Raw genomic sequence first — 18,517 nt, 5'->3', positions numbered from 1 at the left:
TAGTGTGAGTCAATATGTTTTTTTCAACTTGCAGGTGAGGAACAATGTGAAAGTAATTCTGTTTTGAATGTTGATAAACTTGTAACCCCACTTTTGAGAAAATGTACCTTGAATGTTTTGGTACACCTACTGGAGAGCTCCTCTTTGTTGACTTATTCAGCATTGTTCACACCCTCTTAAGCCTTAGCCCCACCTGTTGTTAGCATTGTCCTGCTGGAAGGTCATGTCAGGATGAGCCTGCAGGAAGGGTACCACATGAGGGAGGAGGATGTCTTCCCTGTAACGCACAGCGTTGAGATTGCCTGCAATGACAACAAGCTCAGTCCGATGATGCTGTGACATACCGCCCCATCAACCTCCAAATCGATCCCGCTCCAAAATAAAGGCCTTGGTGTAACGCTCATTCCTTCGACGATAAACGCGAATCCGATAATCACCCCTGGTGAGACAAAACCGCGACTCCTCAGTGAGGAGGCTGGTCCAGCGATGGTGGGTTTGTGCCCATAGGTGATGTTGTTGCCGGTGAGGACCTGCCTTACAACAGGCCTTACAAGCCCTCAGTCCAGCCTCTCTCAACCTATTGCGGACAGTCTGGGCACTGACGGTTGGATTCTGTATTCCTGGTGTAACTCTGGCAGTTGTTGCCATCCTGTACCTGTCCCGCAGGTGTGATGTTCGGATGTACCGATCCTGTGCAGGTATTGTTACAGGTGGTCTGCCACTGCGAGGACGATCAGCTTTTCATCCTGTCTCACTGTAGCGCTGTCTTCGGCGTCTCGCAGTATGTACATTGCAATTTATTGCTCTGGCCACATCTGCAGTCCTCATACCTCCTTGCAGCATGCCTAAGGCATGTTCATGCAGATAAGCAGAGACCCTGGGCATCTTTCGTTTGGTGTTTTTCAGTCAGTAGAAAGGCCTCTTTAGTGTCCTACGTCTTCATAACTGTGATGTTAATTTCCTATTGTCTGTAAGCTGTTAGTGTCTTAACGGCTGTTTCACAGGTCCATGTTCATTCATTGTTTATGGTTAATTGAACAAGCATGGGAAACAGTGTTTAAACAAATGAAGATTTTGATTTTTACGAATTATCTTTAAAAGACAGGGTCCTGAAAAAGGGATGTTCATTTTTTTCTGATTTTGTGTGTGTGTGTGGATATATATATATATATATATATACATACACACACACACACACAGTTGAAGTTGGAAGTTTACATACATCATTGCCAAATACATTTAAACTCAGTTTTTCACAATTCCTGACATTTAATCTGAGTAAGAATTCCCTGTTTTAGGTCAGTTTGGATCAACACTTCATTTTAAGAATGTGAAATGTCAGAATTTGAGTGATTTATTTCCGCTTTTATTTCTTTGATCACATTCCCAGTGGGTCAGAAGTTTACATACGCTCCATTAGTATTTGGTAACATTGCCTTTAAATTGTTTAACTTGGGTGAATTGTGGCCCATTCCTCCTGACAGAGCTGGTGTAATTGATTTAGGTTTGTAGGCCTCCTTGTTCGCACATTCTTTTTCAGTTCTGCCCACAAATTTTCTATGGGATTGAGGGCAGGGCTTTGTGATGGCTTTGTAACTCCAATACCTTGACTTTGTCGTCCATCAAGCCATTTTGCCAGAACTTTGGAAGTATGCTTGGGGTCATTTGTCCATTTGCGACCAAGCTTTAACTTCTCGACTGATGTCTTGAGATGTTGCTTCAATATATCCACATAATTTTCCTTCCTCATGATGTGAAGTACACCAGTCCCTCCTGCAGCAAAGCACCCCCACAACATGATGCTGCAACCCAGTGCTTCACGGTTGGGATGGTGTTCTTCAGCTTGCAAGCATCCTCCTTTTTCCTCCAAACATAACAATGGTCATTATTGCCAAACAGTTCTATTTTTGTCTCATCAGACCAGAGGATATTTCTCCAAAAAGTATGATCCTTGTTGCAATGTGCAGTTGCAAACTGTAGTCTGGCTTTTTTTTTATTACAGTTTTGGAGCAGTGGCTTCTTCCTTGCTGAGCGGCCTTTCAGGTTATGTAGATATCGGACTCGTTTTACTGTGGATATAGATACCTTTGTACCTGTTTCATCCAGGATCTTCACAAGGTCCTTTGCTGTTGTTGTTCCGGGATTGATTTGCACTTTTCGCACAAGTACGTTCATCTCTTGAAGACCGAATGTGTCTCCTTCCTGAGCGGTGTGATTGCTGCGTTTATACTTATACATGGTGTTTATACTTGCGTATTGTTGTTTGTACCTTGCATATTGTTGTTTGTACAGATGAACGTGGTACCTTTTAGGTGTTTGGAAATTGCTCCCAAGGATGAACCAGACTTGTGGAGGTCTACAATTTTGAGACCTGAGGTCTTGGCTGATTTTCTTTTGATTTTCCCATGATGTCAAGCAAAGAGGCACTCAGTTTGAAGAGGGGCCTTGAAATACATCCACAGGTACACCTCCAATTGACTCAAATGATGTCAGTTAGCCTATCAGAAGCTTCTAAAGCCATGACATAATTTTCTGGAATTTTCCAAGCTGTTTAAGGGCACAGTCAATTTAGTGTGTAAACTTCTGACCCACTGGAATTGTGATACATATTAGAAGTTAAATAATCTGTCTTGTAAACAATTGTTTGAAGAATTCTCATGCACAAAGTAGATGTCCTAACCGACTTGCCAAAACTATAGTTTGTTAACAAGATATAAGATATTGTGGAGTGGTTGAAAAATGGTGTTAAACTTCCGACTTCGTGTGTGTGTAAATATTTATTTATCCCAAAAATATATGGGCGATTTGAAATGATGCAGACAATTACATTGATGGAAGCGACAATCTATCCACATTATTAAAGCTGATCCACTCCTAGAAAATAAAATAAAAGAGAAGTAGTGAAGTGCAAAATACACCTAGCTTCTTGAAACGGGTCACATATCACGGTGTCATGGCATATGAACTAACAGGTTATAGAGCAAACAATGCAATTATCCCAACACATGGGTTGTAATGTCTTTTTTTTTCCTGGCTTGGCTTCCCTGTTTTTTTTTTTTTTTACCCATGCACCCCTACTGCTGTCCTGTATAGTCTACCTGAACCTGAATGACATTAGGCATCCTTGTGCTCTCTCCCATCTTGGATAGAAAGTTGAGCGTAAAACCTGTCTATTAAATGCCAAATAATGCAGTCATTCCACCCTCAAAACACTAACTTACTAGGGAATGTGTCATTGTGCAGTGTACTATATAAAGCTATATACCGTATTTAGCTGCTAACTTTAATAAACATTAAACATCAAATTGGAAAAAAAAGTTATTGGTTTGAGGATAAATTCACCCGCTATTTTTTTGTTGAACTCAACACGTTTCATCTGGATAACACCTTACACAAATGGGCTGCAATATTCAAGGTAAATTAGATCTAATTAAATACAACTTGGTGTCGTGAAGTCCTCTATTTTTGTGTGCAAATGTTTTCACCACGGCCTGTAGAACCAGTTTGCGAGCCAGACTGTTTTCTATACTGAGCTTTGCCACGCCAGACAGTCTTTCCTGAGAAATTGTGCATTATATGTCCACTGCGCAGCACACAATTTAAACTTAGTTTTGAATGATGCATGCCAAGATATACCAGAGAACTGCTGTTGATATTGCAACCACATAACTCAAATGCCGGTTCACAAGGAAATCACAAACAGCTTTTTTTGTTCACTCTCAAATGTTTATCTGCTAATGTATTGGCTGTCCAGTATCTAGACGACCTGTCCCCAGGCTGGCAGTTAAGGAAGATGGGGGGGCACAATTAAAGATGTCACAGAATTGCTGTATTTGAAACACAACACAACTTCTGCTCAGTTTCCCTGTTGCTACGACAATCAAGCGGTAACTGTCACTTCTGTGGAGAGCTAATTTTCTAAACTAAAAGTCATAAACTACCTACACTCTAAAAGATGCTGGGTTATTGATATATGACCAGTGGGTGGGTTAATTCTCCAGCCATATCAAAGTTATCCAGCAAGCTATTGAATGAGTATTGTTGCAGCTGTAGCAAGTCTAGCAGACAGTGCCGCCTGCTCATAATGGAATTACTTTGACGGATAAATGGGCAATTAGTTACGGCTGACCAAAAACTGTCAAAAAGTTAGCTAACAACGCTAATTATCCATTCAGGTTAAATAGACCCAACTATTAAAATGACATCTCAGTCATTGAACATTTTAGATAATGCAAGCTAACTAGCAAACAACACCATGCATGCTAGCTCAAACATTAGCTGGCTAGTTAACTACTTAGCTAACGTTTTCTAACTTAGCTGGCTAGCTAACAATTTATTTTATGTGCTGTGTGTGGTATCAAAAATGTATTTTTTTTTTGTCATTTGGCTGGCTAGCAATGTCAGTGCCTGTAGAAAGCTTGTCTTCTGTAAGCCTAACATTAACTCTACTTTGTGGTGCGTTGTTTCATGTCAGGTAGTCAAGTTTAGAGGTCGACCGATTTTAATTAGGGCCGATCTCATGTTTTCATAACAATCAGTAATCTGCATTTTTGGACACCGATTTGTGGCCCTTTTTTTAAATATATTTTTTTAAACCTTTTATTTAACTAGGCAAGTCGGTTAAGAACACATTCTTATTTTCAATGACCGCCTAGGAACGGTGGGTTAACTGCCTTGTTCAGCGACAGAACGACAGATTTTTACCTTGTCAGCTTGGGGATTCGATCTTGCAACCTTCCGGTTACTACTCCAACGCTCTAACCACCTGCCTTACATTGCACTCCATGAGGAGCCTACGTGGCAGGCTGACTACCTGTTACGCGAGTGCAGCAAGAAGCCAAGGTAAGTTGCTAGCTAGCATTAAACTTATCTTATAAAAAAACAATCAATCTTAACATACTCAATAGTTAACCACACATGGTTGATGATATTACTAGTTTATCTAGCGTGTCCTGTTTGTTAATTTCTCATCTAATCACGGCCTACTTCGCCAAACGGGTGATTTAACAAGCACATTCGTGAAAAGCACTGTCGTTGCACCAATGTGTACCTAACCATAAACATCAATGCCTTTCTTTAAAATCAATACACAAGTATGTATTTTTAAACCTGCATATTTAGTTAATATTGCCTGCTAACAAGATTTTTTTTTTAACTAGGGAAATTGTCACTTCTCTTGCATTCTGTGCAAGCAGCCAGGGTATATGCATCAGTTTGGGTCGCCTGGCTCATTGCGAACTGTGTGAAGACCATTTATTCCTAACAAAGACCGTAATTAATATCCCAGAATTGTACATAATTATGACATAACATTGAAGGTTATACAATGTAACAGCAATATTTTGACTTAGGGATGCCACCCGTTAGATGAAATACGGAACAGTTCCGTATTACACTGAAAGAATAAACGTTTTGTTTTCTAAATTAAAATTTCCGGATTTGACCATATTAAAGACCGAAGGCTTGTATTTCTGTGTTACTATGTTATAATTAAATCTAGGATTTGATATTGCTGACTGAGCGGTGGTAGGCAGCAGCAGGCTCGTAAGCATTCATTCAAACAGAACTTTCGTGCGTTTGCCAGCAGCTCTTTGCTGTGCTCCAAGCCTTGAGTTGTTTATGACTTCAAGCCCATCAACACCCGAGATTAGGCTGGTGCAAACTATGTAAAATGGCTAGCTAGTTAGCGGGGTGCTCCCTAATAGTGTTTCAATCGGTGACGTCACTCGCTCTGAGACCTTGAAGTAGTTGTTCCCCTTGCTCTGCAAGGGCCGCAGCTTTTGTGGAGCGATGGGTAACAATGCTTCGAGGGTGGCTGTCTATGTGTTCCTGGTTCGATCCCAGGTAGGGGCAAGGAGAGGGAAGAAAGCTATACTGTTACACTGGCAATATATATACTGCCTATAAGAACATCCAATAGTCAAAGATATATGAAATACAAATGGTATAGAGAATGGTCCTATAATTCCTATAATAACTACAACCTAAAACTTCTTACCTGAGGATATTGAAGACTCCTGTTAAAAGGAACCACCAGCTTTCATATGTTCTCATGTTCTGAGCAAGGAACTTAAACGTTAGCTTTTTTACATGGCACATATTGCACTTTTACTTTATTCTCCAACACTTTGTTTTTGCATTATTTAAACCAAATTTAACATATTTCATTATTTATTTGAGGCTACATTTATTTTATTGATGTATTATATTAAGTTAAAATAAGTGTTCATTCAGATTGTAATTGTCATTATTACAAATAAATACAATTTTCAGATTTAATCGGTATCTGCTTTTATTGGTCCTCCAATAATCGGTATCGATATCGACGTTGAAAAATCATAATCGGTCGACCTCTAGTTAAGTTAGCTCAAACATTAGGTTTCCCACCCAGTTTGACTAGCTAGACCAGCTAGCTAGCTATATATTTTACTAAGCTAGGCCTATTCCCTGTCTCGGAGTTCATGTAACATGGTTGTAGCTAGTTGGCAAGCATATAACTCATGCTTTTAGTGACTGATTTTTTTTTGCCTAATCGTTTATATTAGTTAGCTGGCTAGGTAGTCTCAATCTGGATGCAGACACAGTTACTTTAGGTAGCTATAGCTAGCTACATATTAAAATGAAAGGAGTGTCTCAATTGTTCACACATGTATCCATTTTGACTCTCCACTTAATGGGTTAGCTAACATTGTCTTTGTCTCCCAGATACTAAAGATCACATGGCCCTGAGTGCTTCTCCAACCACCAGTGTACTGAGTGCACATATTGAAATGAAAGTAGTGTCTCAAATGTTTATCCATTTTGACTGTCCCCTAAAACCTTGTGATGCATTTGTCCCCCAGATACTAAATATGACATGATCCTAAGAGTGTTCATCCAACCACCAGTGTAACGAGTTGGAAATAATACTGCCCGTCCAAGCATTGGTGAGGCCCAAAAATCATATTGTAGCGTAAGTTTACATGTGTAATATTGAATACTATGTAATACTGTAAACCAGAGGTGGGAAGTAACTAATTATAAATGATCTCGTCACTGTAATTGAGTAGCTTTTCCAAGTATTTGTACTTTTGAGTATTTTTCAGTCAGTAATTAAAGTAACAGTACTTCTACTTGATTAAGATATTTCAGTAGCCTTTCCACCACTGATATTAATTTCTTGAAATGTTTCATTTCTTTTCAAATGTTAATTGTATATTTTACATACAAATGTTTCTTTTTGCAGATCATTAAATAAATTAACCTAGTTCATACTGTACATTAATTTCCTCTTACCTTTTTCATTTTAATGCATGGAAATATCTGTAACAAGATGTGTAACAACATTTAGATAACCTTAGCAACATTGGGTAATTGTCAAGGTCAATGTTTATGCTTTAAAAGTAACTCAATTACTTTTACTCTGAGTACATTTTAAATGAGCTACTTTTGACTTGAGTATTTTTTTTACACAAGTAGTTTTACTTTTACGTGACTCAAATTTAATTGAAGTAACAGTACTTCTACTTGAGTAGGCTATTTCAGTACTCTTCCCACCCTTGCTGTAAACCATGCACAAAGTGGATGGACTCAACTCAGTGCAGATTAGCATCCATCACACAGGCTTGCTTGTGCAAGAGTGTGAGGAGTTCAGTGTTTTATAAACCTATCATATTCTAGGCTGGAACCAATATGGCTGAATATCTCTGTCAAGTGACCAAAAAAACAAGATGCCAAATCCTTTGTTCTGACTCTGGGGACAATCGCCTGGCTTTCATCATCATTGTCTATCTTTTGCATGACTTCATTTTATAGCTAAAATGTATATCTTAAAATAAATTATTTTTTATTTGTCACGTTCTGACCTTTGTTTTGTCTTTATTTAGTATGGTCAGAGCGTGAGTTGGGTTGGGCAGTCTATGTTAGTTTTTCTATATTTTCTATTTCTGTGTTTGGCCTGATATGGTTCTCAATCAGAGGCAGCTGTCTATCGTTGTCTGTGATTGAGAACCATATTTAGGTAGCCTGTTTTCCTTTGTTTTGTGGGTGGTTATTTTCAGTCTTTGTGTGTCTGCACCAGATAGAACTGTTTCAGTTTTTTTGTATTTTTGAAGTGTTCAGTTGTTTATTAAAAAGATGAACACTAACCACGCTGCGCTTTGGTCCTCTCCTTCTTCCACCCAAGACAGCCGCTACAGTATTTTATCTAGAATTTGTCATGATTGGCCGTAAGTCATTTTAAGAATGTCAGACTGCGTACAGTAGTAATGTTGTAAAATGGATTGTTACTGTTAGAAATATTTGTACATTTACAAATGAACAGATTATGTAATAGAGAGAAGGTAAAACAAAATAACCTAGCAATAAAGTAAGAAATAACCCACTGCTGGGTCAAAAATACATGAATAAGAATAATCCAGCAAAACAGTAAAAAGCTACCCACTGCTAGGTCAAAATAACCACATTTCTGGGGGTAAATCAAGTAACCCAACATGTTGGGTCCTTCACTTAACCCAGCAGTGCTGGTTATGTGCTATAGTGATCCAACGCAGAATTTTTTAGAGTGTAGGAAGCATTAGGTGTTCGGTCTGATATGCACTTTGAAAACCTGTGTAAACATGCTTAAAGTAATTAAGTAAAAAATATTTAAAAAGTACTACTTTCGTGGTATCCAATTGTTAGTAGTTACTGTCTTGTCTCATCTCTACAACTCCTGTATGGACTTGGGAGAGGCGAAGGTCGAGAGCCATGCGTCCTCCGAAACACAACCCAACCAAGCTGCACTGCTTGGTTGGGTTGCACATCCAACCTGAAACCGGCGCACATCCAACCTGAAAGCCAGCCGCACCAATGTGTCGGAGGACACACCGTACACCTAGCGACCTGGTCAGTGTGCATTGCGCCCAGTCCGCTACAGGAGTTGCTAGTGCGCGATGAGACAAGGATATCCCTGCCGGCCAAATGCTTGCCGGCCAAACCCCGCAGGGAGCCCAATTGTGGGCTCGAACCCATGGTCTCTGGTAGCACTGCGATGCAGTGCCTTGGACCACTGCTGGATCAAAAACCCAGGAGGCCCCCCCATTTTTGACTACTTTTACTTCACTACATTCCTAAATGTATATTTGTTTTGCTTTTTACTCCATACATTTTCCATGACACCCAAAAGTACTCATTACATTTTGAATGCTTAGCAGGACAGGGAAATGATCAAATTCACGCACTTATCAAAAGAACATCCCTACTGCCTCTGCTCTTGCAGACTCAAGAAACACAAATTCTAAGTTTGTGCAGATGTTGGAATGTGCCCCTGGCTATCTGTAAAAGTATGACAATTTTTACCACCACTGCAATTGAGTGCAGGAAATGCAGAAATGATAAAAGTACTGAAATTAGTTTTGGTTGAATTGAACATTATAAAGCAATCAGAATGGAGAAACTCATTGAAATCATTTAGGATATATGTGTTTCCATCATAGGATCAATCAATATTCTTAAAGCAAATGTATAACTTTTATTATTCAAAAACTAAAAGTACCGTCCAATTTATTTTAAATACCGTGATATTATATTTTGGCCAAATCACCCAGCCCTAAGTCCACCACAGAGTCCGTTTTCCTTGCTTAGCCCCAGGCCTGCTTTCTCATCGGAATGAGCTTGGTTTTCTTCTGAGCTATCTTTGTTTAAAAGGGGCGTGTTTATCTGCCAGAAAAATACATCTGGAGAATACATTTTGGAGAGCCAACTCGGGGTCAGGAATGCAGGAGACTGTGGCTAAATCAGAATAGAAACCCTTGAGGGGAAAACTTTTTCAAATGTTCCTTCTCAATTAAACAATGAATTGTATTTTGCTGTTTTGTATCTCTAATACATACTATGGGACAATGATCACTGAGACCATATACAAATACTCCACTAGACAAATATTCATCGGGGTTATTAGTAAGAATTAAGTCAATCAATGAAGAGTTAAAAGGGGTTTTCACATTTAGCCATGTGAGTTTTGAGATCAATTGAGTCAGATTAAAATCAATACATATACTATTGTTTATGGACACATCTACAACCAGGAACTCAAATATCTTGGGAACAGAAATATTTAAAGATTGGGATGCAATGAAATTAGACCGTACATATATGACCACCCTCCTTCCTCTATCTGTAATCTGTCACATCTAAATATATGATAATAATTTACTTTATTTACATTTACATTACATTTAAGTCATTTAGCAGACGCTCTTATCCAGAGCGACTTACAAATTGGTGCATTCACCTTATGACATCCAGTGGAACAGCCACTTTACAATAGTGCATCTAAATCTTTATCAGAGACAGAACCATTTAATCATGTTTCCAAGAGAACCAGAATGTCAGGACATGAGTACTGTACCCAAATGTCAATTCTATCATCAGAGATAGTAGGGGTTATAGGGGTCAAAGGGGTTATACAGCTCATTCCCACCAGAGCTAACAGGCATAGGGTCATCTGCAGCTATTTGTTGAGTGACCTGAGACTTTTCCAAGCTCCCTGGCCAACCACATGAAAGCAGAGCAGACTGCGCGTTTGACAGACTTCTCTCAAGTCGTTGGCTGCAAGGGCTGGGGTGGGAACTGGGAGAGCAGTGTTGGCAGAGCTCAGTCCACCTGGATAAAGCTCCTGCCGAAGATGTGGAGCTGCTGCAGGGGACTGGAGTGGCTGCCTTAATCGACATCCACGTCTTCGGCGCCCGGGGAACAGTGGGTTAACTGCCTTGCTCAGGGGCAGAACAACATATTTTTACCTTGTCAGCTCGGGGATTCGATCCAGCAACCTTTCAGTTACTGGCCCAATGCTCTAACCACCAGAGGCCTTGGCTTGGCTCCTGTTGCAGAGTAGTGGCTACTATTGGGGGCAGACTGGTCCTAGGCTTGTCCTGGGGATAGGAATAGCGAGGGTAACCAAAACTTGCCTTGGAGGGAGGTAGTGGGGGGTAATTGGTGTGAAGGGCAGCGTGGCTGGTGAAGCTCCAAACTCAGCATCTGAGGGCTGATGATGAGAATACTACATGATGTGGACTGCATCTTGTGGTGCACTACCCTCAACAGAGTTTTTCCAGAGCCTAGGGTAGTGGTCGGTGATGTGTAGAGCTGGGCTGAGTTGAGGTGTGCCGGGTCTGGTTGTGCTCTGCTGTGATGGGCCGGGCCTGGTTGAGCTGTGCTGAGGCTGGCCCGGGTCTGATAGAGCAGTGCTGAGGTGGGCCAGGTCTGGATGAGCTGTGCTGTGATGGGCCGGGTCTGCTTGAGCTGTGCTGAGGCGGGCCCGGTTCTGGTTGTCTCTCCGATGGCTGAATGGTCTATAAGTCTCTTACCAGAGCCTGCCTCTGCATATGTGGACTGGCAATGAGGCTGATGTATGGTCTGGTGTACCCTCCTGTTAGTCACTATTTGTCCTACCCCTAGAGTACAGTCCAGTGCTGTGATGGGTTGTGTTGGGCTGAGCTGAGCTGTGTCCGTCACTGTTGAGTTGAGCTGGGCTGGTTCTGGCACCGCTGGGCTGAGCTGTGTTGGTTCTGGCACCGCTAGGCAGAGCTGGTCTGGGTCTAGTGCCGCTTGGCTCGTACATGTTGTTAGGTGCTGGTGATGTCTGTGTCTGGCTCAATTGAGATGAGATTGGCCTTCTCTTTCTACTTGGATTGTGGGGAGGTGGGGGGGGCTCTGCTGGGCTGGTATAATTGTGGAACTCTGCCTAACATGGCATTATTCAGGTCCTTGGCAAAGATTCTGACTCCCTCATGGTCCAGGTGTACATGGTCGTACAGGTGCTCACATATCAGGGTGTGATGGTGAGAGATGCTGACAAATGGTAGTGAGGAGCAGTCCATGGTGATTTTTTTGTTGTTGACATTTTGGATCATTTGCCATGGGAGAACTTTCCTTGGTAGAAGGATGGATATAATAATGTTTGTCCGTGGGAACAGGGTGTGTGCTTTCTATGCCACCTTTCTCACTTCCTCAGCCACTCTTTGTCCTTTTGTGCTCAGGTCCTTTTGTGCTCAGGTCCTTTTGTGCTCAGGTCCTTTGTCCGAGTATGTATGACAAGGATGTCAGGTTTTTCCTGCTTGACTTGATAGAGCAGTTGAAGTGCACTGTCAGTAGTGGGCCAACATCATTTAGATGTCTGGTGTCTCGGAAATAGTCTCCTATCTTCCAGATACTTTCCATTAGAGTCTATCAGAACTGCAGTTTTGGGAGGTATCCTGGGTTGAACTGGATCCTGTCCTCTGGAGGTGTGTCCAGCTGAATATGTTCAGACTGCTGGGAGGTTGGCGAGGCAGGGTATGATGTGGCAGGCTGGGAGGTTGGCAGGTCAGGGTAAGCTGTGGCAGGCTGGGAGGTTGGCAGGTCAGGGTGGACCCTAAGAGACTGTGGGGACGTGATGCAGATGGGTTGAAGGATGCACTGGGCTCAGGCGTATGGGGCTGCTCTGTTGGTGGCGTAGTCATTTGCTGCTGACGGAGGTAATCGATGTCTCTCTCTCTCTGCTGCAGTTCCACCTTTACCACACACAGCTCCTCTTGGAGGGCATCATTGGACTGTGTCGTGTTAAATGTTCTGTCTTAACTTCTGTCTTAACTGTTCTATTGAAGCACGGCTCTCCTCCTGGAAATGCCTCAACTCTTCTATCAGCATCTGAACAGTGTCACATTCTTGTTTGCTCTCCCTGAATTAAGTCATCTCTACTTCAAGTAGGGGAGGCAGTTCTGGATTTGTTTTATGAATAATATATATTTTTTTGTGCACACAGCTGCTACAGGTGAGGGAGGGAGTGATGTACTGTGGGCCTCCTATTTTGAAGCCCAGGTTTTGGGATTTGTAGGCGTTGTTAGTGGAGTCAGTTTGTCAGTGTTTAGTTCATCGTCCACTAGAGGTTTTTGTCGAACTCTTCTTCAAACAGCTCTAGACTGGCCTCAGAGACTTGGATCGTTACTGTTCTGTTATTATCTACATCAATATTGCATTTCGGGGGTTGTGTCCACATACAATTGTCTCGTGGTCTTGTTTCCAGGCATTTTAAGATGTTTGATAGCCATGTGCATATCTGCATGCCAAGCATTTGGACGTTCAGTGAAAAAGAGGAGATCCACCTTGATTTCTTTTCTTTTTTTTGTTGTATAAATTCTGCTTTTTGGGTCTCTGCGTGCTCTTAGTTTCGATTGTTTTCCTCCCTGCTTCACTGGCAATAGGTTCTGCATATTGGATTGCAAGGTTTCTGAGTTTGGGGTTAGTAAATGTATACATCTTAGTTTATTACAGCTGGATGCAGTATGTGTTACAGCTGGTTTGCACTTGGCTAGATGTAGCTAGATGTTTTTTTATGGAAAACGAAGCCTACCTCACTTCTGTCTGAATTGTTTTCTCTTGCTTGTGTAAGTTTAGGTACTAGTTCTCCTGTCTATTATCCTGTCCTTTGTCCTCTTTGTTAGCCAGTAGGCAGGTAGCCAGTAGGCAGGTAGCGTAGTGGTTAGAGCGTTAGGCCAGTAACCGAAAGGTTGCTGGATTGAATCCCTGAGCTGACAATGTAAAAATCTGTCATTTTGCCCCTGAGCAAGGCATTGATCACTGGGCACTGATTATGGCAGCCCCCCGCACCTCTCTCTAATTCAGAGGGGTTGGGTTAAATGTGGAAGACATAATTCAGTTGAATGCATTCAGTTGTACAGCTGACTAGGTATCTCCCTTTCCCAGTAGCTAGACACTCTTAGCAACTCCATAGAAACATGTAAACAACTGTTAGCTTGTTAGCCAATGCTTTGTTATTAGAGTTCTACTGTTACAGTAGCCAGTAAACGTTGCCAACGTTTTTTTACAATTGTTTTTCTCATCACAAGTCGCTGTCTGTGTGTTGTCGATCCTCTGTTACAATCACTATAGCGACGCTGAGAAGTATGTTTATTATAAATGAGCAGGACTTTGGTATGTGTGGGTGAGACATAAACACAAGAAAGATATTAGGCATATACCGTCTGCATACTTTATTGTCATGTGTCTGGAGTATGTACACTGGAGGCTAGCTTCCTTGTGCTGAAGAACATGCAACGTTAGGGAGGCTATCACCACAGTGTTCTTCATCTCATCACCAGTTTGCATAGTTAATTTGCTTAGAGAATGTGAAAACAATGTGGAAAGTCTGTAGTTACACCCCAATAACATGCTGTTAGGCCTATGAGCCAAGAACCAGATTATTAAGCTAATGGCCTAATTGAGCCCACCTGCCACCTACATTAAGACTATGTCTCCTCAGAGGATGTGACACTGAAACATTTGTTCTACCTTACTCAACACCTAAAACCATAGCTGTGGGAAGTAGGGGTGCTGAGTATGCTTTTTTTCCTTCACAATAGCAGTGGAGTAAAACTGGGCCTGTATTAGCGGACCGATATAGCCATCTCTAGCGCGGGCAAAAAAAAACATCTCACCCCCCATCTACGAAAAGATTCGCAGCCCGCCCACCCCCAAACTACTTCCTGTGGATATACCTAAAACCTTCAAATCTTTTGCAGTTACACATTTAAAAAAAAAAGTGCTATCATTGACAGTGGTGTGAAGTACTTAAGTAAAAATATTTTAAAGTACTACTTAAGGAGTTGTTGGGGTATCTGTACTTAACTTTACTAATTATATTTTTGACAGCTTTTACTTTTACTCCACTACATTCCTAAAGAAAAGAAAAGACTCTTTTCTCCATACATTTTCCCTGACACCCAAAAGTACTCATAACATTTTGAATGCTTAGCAGGACAAAAAAATAAAAAATCATACACTTATCAAGAGAACATGACTGGTCATCCGTACTGCCTCTGATCTGGCAGACTCACTAAATATAAATGCTTCATTTGTAAATGATGTCTGAGTGTTGGAGTGTGCCACAGGCTATCCGTAAAAAAAATTTAAAAACAAGAAAATCATGTGGTCTGGTTTGTTTAATATAAGGAATTTGAAATTATTTATACTTTTACTTTTGATACTTAAGTATAATTTAGCAATTACATTTACTTTCGATACTAAAGTAGATTTTAAACCAAATACTTTTACACTTTTACTCAAGTAGTATTTTACTGGGTTACTTTCACTTTTAATTTTTATTATAGTAACTTTACTTTTATTCAAGTATGACAATTGGATACTTTTTCCACCGCTGATTATTGATATACAATACTTCTAGCTAGATAATTACATTTGAGTAATTTCGCAGAAACATTTCTACAGGCTACAGCTGTAGACACTTTCTACAGGCTACAGTGTCCATTTGTACAGAATTCCTGCCTCTTTCCTACTGCTAGTAGGACAACCATCATGCCCCTGATCCCTGTTTCTGTATTGTCAACACAAAACCTTGTTTGAACAAATAACAACTATAATTAGTCATCTATCATGCTGCAATGTTCCTCTGACCCTGAAATTCAAAGGATGCAATCTAGGCTGTTTAAGAAGCTGTAGTGGAAAATTATGTTAGGTGGTAATGAAATATCTCTGTAAAGTCATGTGCTTTTTCAGTGATATCCTTGACTTTTATTTTTGTGAAAAAAAACAACAGTCAATTGGGGAAGAACTTCCCTCACTCAGAGAATGCATTTCCATGTGAACTTAATTTCTGACAAAATATACAAATACTAGTCCTAACAATTATTTCCTGACCCCAACCATCACATTAGGCCTGTAAATATCTAAGAAGGACTGGGAGGGGGCCTCCTGAGTGGTGCAGTGGTCTAAGGCACTGCATCGCAGTTGCTAGCTGTGCCACTAGAGATCCTGGTTCGAGTCCAGGCTCTGTCGCAGACAGCCGGGACCAGGAGACCCATGTCGTCCGGGTTAGGTTAGGGTTTGGCCGACAGGGTTGTCCTTGTCCCATCGCGTTCTACTGACTCCTGTGGCAGGCCAGGTGCATACACGCTGCCGCAATCGCCAGGTGTGTGTGTTTCCTCCGACACATTGGTGTGGCTGGATTCCAGGTTAAGCAGGCATTATGTCAAGATGCAGTGTGGCTTGGTTGAGTCATGTTTCAGGGGACGCACGGCTCTCGACCTTCGGCTCTCCTGAGTCCGTACGGGAGTTGAGGCGATGAGACAAGACACTAACTACCAATTGAATACCACAAAATTGGGGAGAAAAGTACAAAATAAATAAGTAAATAAAGGACTGTGATACTCAAGTCAGATGTGTCATTCCAGATGACTACATTGCAAACATGCAGCAAAAATTAACTAATGATTGAATGTCATTGTCATCTTCAGTGGCATTGTCATGTTCAGTGCAGACTGACATCAGACTGACATATGATATCCAGGTATTGTGAGATTTAGTGTGCAACTGCAGTCCTTGTGTTAATGGAGTCTCTCTTTCCACAGTTCTCTGTGCTTCCCAGCAATCAGTCCAGTCTGAGATTCAGCAGGTGAAAGGCATCGTGGGACAGTCTTTCTCTTTTCAAGAGAGGGTGATCAAGTCTGGCAATTTACTTTATGGAGAACTTGGCAGTATTGCAAATGTGTACCCTGGTAAACGAGGCAAAATCACCCTTGAGAAGAGATTTGAAAACCGCCTCCACTTGAACAATGTTACAAGATACTTCACTCTGTCAGCCCTTCAGATAGACGATGCTGGGGTTTATACTGTTGAGAATACAGATGAATGGAAAAAAACTAAAATTCAGCTCACTGTATACAGTAAGTGTGTGTGTGTGTGTGTGTGTGTGTGTGTGTGTGTGTGTGTGTGTGTGTGTGTGTGTGTGTGTGTGTGTGTGTGTGTGTGTTCTGTATATCACAAACACAATTAATATAGGTTCCAATTTCAATGTATTTGTATTTTTTCTTCCAGATGTTGTTTCCAAACCTCAGGTGACAGAGTGTGACAGCAGCTCCTGTAGTGTGGTGTGTTCTGTGGACAATAAAAAAGAGGTGACCTTGACCTTGTACAGGGGAGACGAAATACTAAACCAGACCAGCAGTCCTGATCTCACCACCGATCTCTCTCTCCATTTGGAGGTAGAGGTAAAGAACTACAACTCCACCTACAGCTGTGTGGCTTCCAACCCTGTCAGCAATGAGACAGTTCTTGTCCCAAAATGTTGCAGTGAACATGGTCATGCTAATGATGCAGGTAAGAGACATTTTGAATTAATTCCATCCAGAAAATAGCAATTACCAAGTGAAAGTGAAGTGTACTTGAGCTCATTCAAAATGTATTTTACAAAAATTATTTCCTTGTGTTTTATTTCAGACAGTGGCGAGAGGACTCGGGGTGTGCTTATTATTGCTGTAATATGCGTCTTGGTTGCCTCAGGGCTGGTTGGAATTGCAATCTATCGAAAGAAGAGTAGAAATGGACACTCACAAGGCAGGTATTTATCTTTTAGAGGTGTGAGGTCACTCCCCAGAGGCAAAACATGATTAGCCTTCTTTTTTTTCTTCTTTTTTTAACAATCAAGGGTAGTTTTTTGGAAAAGGAGGGAAATGTTTACTGGAACACAGGATGCAGGTCAAATAAAGTGTCATATTTTTCACACTTCCTCTGCTGTTCTCAAACAGTGTCATTATCCCAGACAAGTTCTCTAAATGTTGAAAAAGCAGAAGGCACACACACACACACACACACACAAACGCTCTCTCTCTCTCAGATAATGATTACTAGAATAGCTTGGCCTATCTGACACCTCAGAGACCAGTACGCATAGTAACAAATGAGTCCTGAGTGTTTACAGAACCTGTCCAGGGGGCTGATCGTTTGTATGCCTCTGTCAGTTATTAACACCTCACCTTCGGCCCATATTTCCTTTATTTGTTTTCACAGATTCATCTGAAAGAGTGCAAGTTGACATTAATTATGCATCGATAAATCCTAGAAGAGATAATCAGGTTAGTGAAAAATCTACAGGCTGATTGACAATACAGCAGCTTTAGCAGCCCTCATGTCTACAACTGTAGGCTTTAGCTCTGTGTCAGTGAGTTAATGTGATCTTGAGTTGTACAGATCACCTGAGTTTGATACCCGGCCTGATGTCATTGGAACCAGTTTTGCCCATATCATATGGTTTGGTTGCACAATGAGAAGCCACACAGCACATGCTGGAGTGCCAGTTCTAGGTCCAAAAGACTTAACAGCTTCTACCCCCAAGCCATGAGACTTCTGAACAGCTAATCAAATGGCTACCCAGATTATTTGCATACCCCCCAACACACTTTTACACAGCTGCTACTCTCTGTTTATTTTCTATGCATAGTCTCTTTAACTCTACCTACATGTACATAATACCTCAATTACCTCAACTAACCAGTGCCCCCGCACGTTGACTCTGTACCGGTACCCCCTGTATATAGCCTCGCTATTGTTATTTTACTGCTGCTCTTTAATTATTTGTTACTTACATTTTTTACTTATCAATGTTTTTACACTTGTTCTTCTTAAAACGGCATTGTTGGTTAAGTGCTTGTCAGTAAGGTCGCAGTTGCAAATGAGAACTTGTTCTCAACTAGCCTACCTGGTTAAATAAAGGTGAAATAAAAAA

At 41.2% G+C, this 18,517-nt stretch overlaps 1 protein-coding gene across 7 annotated transcripts in view; it reads left to right on the top strand.

Annotated features, from left to right (window-relative positions):
• The window catches only part of LOC118395372 (NLR family CARD domain-containing protein 3-like), a 29,925-nt gene that overhangs the window by 2,825 nt on the left and 8,583 nt on the right, over positions 1 to 18,517 (top strand). For 2 of the 7 annotated variants that reach the window (XM_052464423.1, XM_035789123.2), the window contains exons 2-5: positions 16,365 to 16,679; positions 16,831 to 17,112; positions 17,233 to 17,353; positions 17,803 to 17,867. The gene's annotated coding sequence lies outside the window, so the exon portion shown is untranslated. The other 5 variants (XM_052464425.1, XM_052464424.1, XM_052464426.1 and 2 more) reach the window with 5 other exon arrangements.

Source organism: Oncorhynchus keta, chromosome 16 (assembly GCF_023373465.1).
Source record: "Oncorhynchus keta strain PuntledgeMale-10-30-2019 chromosome 16, Oket_V2, whole genome shotgun sequence".
NCBI lineage: Eukaryota > Metazoa > Chordata > Actinopteri > Salmoniformes > Salmonidae > Oncorhynchus > Oncorhynchus keta.
This window is presented reverse-complemented; position numbering and strand designations above follow the sequence as displayed.